Genomic DNA, 4,272 nt, shown 5'->3' on the forward strand with positions numbered 1-4,272 from the left:
TTTTCAAATTAATTTGTGAAAGTATGTCTGTGAATAAAGTATATATTTTCTTATATGACAAATTTTGGTAAAGTGGAAAGTATGTTGATTTAATTATGCCTGAGTTGTGCTTTATTGGAAATTATGTTTTGCTGTGGTACTGAATTTAATATACTAATATTATGTTATTAAATAAAATAAAAATATGTTATACTTTATTTGAAATTATATCATCTTACTTTAAAAAATTATGATATTTTTAATTTATATTATGACTATGCATGGGGTTCATATGTGGAGGATGGGATTTTGTTATATGGAGGATAATTGTTCTTGAAACCCCCAGTGTTTGGCTTTTTTGTAAGACCCTGTAGTTTTTCATTTTTCTTGGCCTTGGTAGATACCTTTTGCACCATAGTTCATTCTTGAGCAGTGTAGGGGAGGAGCCCTATTGCTTGATGTGAGTGGGGTATTTTGGCCGGGTTACTCGGCATAGGAAGCTTGGGTCCTTATCAAGGAGTTATAAGGAGGAGTAATATGATGGGAGGACATATTTCATTGTTATTACATATATGTACTTTTGTATGAATTGTGTTGTGGATGGTGAGATATATTCCTTTTATGTGATTGTATTTATTATTTAAATTTTATTTAAGCATAACTTCACCAATAAATTAATACTTGGTTACTGGGATTTTATGTATCACCCCACTATTCACCAATGCTTTTCAGAAGAGTCATCTAGTTTAGCTCGGTGTGAAGAAAAGCTACGAGAGGTATAAGCGAGCATAGCCTAGTAGTCCTCTTTTGGTTTGGGAAATGGTATGTATATTGCCATCTTATGGCCCATGACTTTGTTAACATACACTTTCTTTTGTTTGGATGATTGTATTTGACTTATGTGTATGACTTGTAGGCTAGGTTGAGTATCCTGTGTTTCTTGTGTCCTAAATCTTTGTAGGATGAATGTTTAGGTTGGGTTTGTAGATGGTCACTGTGCCCCAAGTCCTTGTTATAGGTATTGTTAAACTCATGGATGTTTTATGTATCCTAAGCCTTTTGAGATGTTTTCAGAACAAGACAAACTCTTTATAACCATGATACTATTTTAATGCTCTAACTCAATTTTTTTCTACCATTTATCATAAAAAAATAGTTTTATAATTATATATTAAGATGAGGTCTTTTCAATCACATAGCCATCCAAGCTCCAACCGGAACTCCAACGACAATTAATATTTATTTTTAAAAAATAAAAATAAGGAATTATAATCTTACTTTTAATTTTAATTTCATTTTGGTCTAAAAAATTTTGGGAGTTGATTGATATTAATTGGCTTATTTATTATAAGGTAGTAAAGTTTTTTTGTCCTATTTATAAATTATTTTATTAAATTTTTATGTTTTTATTATAGTTTGTGTATATATATATTTTGGAAAGTACATAGAGATAAAGTTTGAAAGTTTTTGTTGATGTGTTTGAAATAGTATTGCAGAATTCCCATACACGCACCAGCTCTTTCTTTCTGTGCCATTGGCTGTGTCGTGTACTACCTTCTCAGTCTCAATCTAATCCCAGTTTGTATACATTTTGAAATTTATGATTAGGTAACGTGACCTCCGGTCATATTGGGCCCCCACTCTCAATTTCAGAAAATGTTGATTGGGCTTTTATGAACAATTTTTTTCTCACCATAATTTTTTTAAACATTAAATTATTTTATGATGAAAAAAATAAAATAGGTAATAATCCATTTTCATAGGATTTAAATCAGTAATTTAATTATAATTTATTATGCAGTTACAATTATACGCTATATACTATATAAATGTTTTTATTGTTTTAATGTCTACTTAAAAATAATTGTGGTAAATTTTAATATGTTGTGTGCATGTTTTTTACTGCTCCAATTTTATGGATAAGATTAGAGATATAATTAGGAAATGTTAAAATTATTATTAAAATTTAAATTACAAAACTAAATAAATAATAAAATATAAATAATCAAATTAATTTCAACAATTTACAAATTATACAATTGTTGGCGCCTTCAGTTTTTAGTGGCGGCTAAAACTGAGTTTTGGTGTAAATTTTTACAATAATATTTTTTCACCATCAAATATAATTTTTTTTGTTTAAATCTAGTATCCAACATCTCACAAACATGAAATGTATTATGTTATCATAAAAACATAAAATAAGATAATGATATTCCGTTATCATAAAATTTATGCTTAAATCAATAATTCAATTAAAATGTATTTTGCATTTACAATTATACTAAATAGGTTTTTTATTGGTATTGTGTCTACTTAAAAATAATTGTTAGCAGGTAAAGTTTAATATGTTGTGTGTGTTTATGTATGTGTGTGCTTTGCTACTCCAATTTCTTCACTCTTCACTCTCTCACACATTAAGAAGAAGGGAAGATATATCAAGAGTCATATAAAATTTTCATATTCTCCTATATATCTCAGTCAAGATATTATTATTATTATGGATAAGATCAGAGATATAATTAGGAAATGTTAAGAAATTGGAATAGCTTTACGCAACCTTTAAAATTGAGTAAAATGATCATTTTTTATCTCAATTACTTCTACTTTATCTCTCAATTACAGAAATCTTCCTTCATTTTAAAAACATATATAAACTTTTCTACACAAACCTTCTTTCTATATTTAAGATTTAAGATGTTATTTCCATCCACCAAGACATTAGTTACTTAACTTTGATTTTAAATTTTTTTTGACCAAAATGTCCCTTTTTAGCTTAATAATTATTTAGAAATTTATATTTTTCAAAAAATATTTTTTATAAAATCAAAAAATAATTCTAGTACCTTTAAACTTTCTTATATATTATAATATTTATTAATTTTGATACAAATGACAAAATTTTATAATTTTAATATTTTATCACATTCATTAGAAATTATTTACTTTGATTTCTTTTAAATTGTAAAAACATATTTTAAGTACATACTGTTTGTTTATTGTAAAGTTTAAATGATATAAGTTTGAAAGATTTTATAAATTAATTAAATTTATAATTCAAAACTTTTAAACACATCTTTGTTGCAAAAATTTGTAAACATATTTAGTCAAGCATGTATATATTTATTGACAAAATTAGTTAAATTTTTAATGAAATATTTATGTTTGCCTTAATTTTTGTAATTGTAAAAATATAATTTAGAAATTTATTAGAATGAGGGGTAAAATAGTAAATAAAATATATTTTAATAAAAATTTCAGTTAAAAATAATATTTTAAGAATATTTTTAGAATGTTCTTAATGATGTTAACTAATTGGAGGGAGGTTTGTGTAATTGATATAAATTAGAAGGGTAATATTTTACTCTTTAAAATTTATTAACCTCCAGTTACTAAATAATAGTTGTTTGGATACTTACCTAAATTATTGAGCATATCTGCTATAACACCTTAACTCTATCAATTAACCAACCAACCAAACAGAAAAATTTGAAAATTTTAACTTTAAAAATTTTTCTCGATTACTATTCATAATAACCAATTCATAATTAATTCTAGAAAAATCAAACATCCACATATTTCAAGAAAAGATATAACATTTCATAACATCTAGTATTCCTTCCAAGTATTGATCACCTTCTTACCCTTTGCTTTGGGTGTTCTAGCCCCTAGGAAAATGTTGGACTATGGGGGTAAGATTTGTGAGGATTTTAATAGCGTAGCATTTAAAATATCACATAATATCACATACTCTAACTTTGATGTAGAAAGGAATAACATACTTTCTCATTCAACATACTTAACGTTGCACAAACCAAGGCATTTCATGCGTGGAGTTAAACATAACATCACATAATAATCTTGTCCACATCATAGCATGGCAATTAGCATACACGCAGTAATAAATACAATGCAAGGTAATATTAAAATAAATGCTAGCTACCTGCCTACCTCTTTCAAGTTTTCCTGGATCCTTTAAGCTCTTTCCTTTAAGCAATACCTCTTCCTTTTGATGCTAGACTCATTGATAGCATAATAGGGCATAACAAATTATTAATCCATTCGTCATAATAACCCTTAATCCCTTTTTACTTGATTTTTGGGTTATTATTTGTAGCTTTGATTCTTTAATTTTCTGGGGTTATTTATACGTAACTTTCCATGTAGAATACAAATAACAACTTAGATTTATAAAAATCGAATTCCTTCCTATTGAACTTCACTTGGTTGAAACATAGGGGAATTATTTTCAAAATTTTCATATTCAATTTTAATGCTTCCAAGCTTCCTTTCTTG

This window comes from Neltuma alba, unplaced genomic scaffold (genome assembly GCF_004799145.2).
Source record: "Neltuma alba isolate B1F8T4 unplaced genomic scaffold, ASM479914v2 tig00003450_pilon, whole genome shotgun sequence".
Classification (NCBI taxonomy): domain Eukaryota; kingdom Viridiplantae; phylum Streptophyta; class Magnoliopsida; order Fabales; family Fabaceae; genus Neltuma; species Neltuma alba.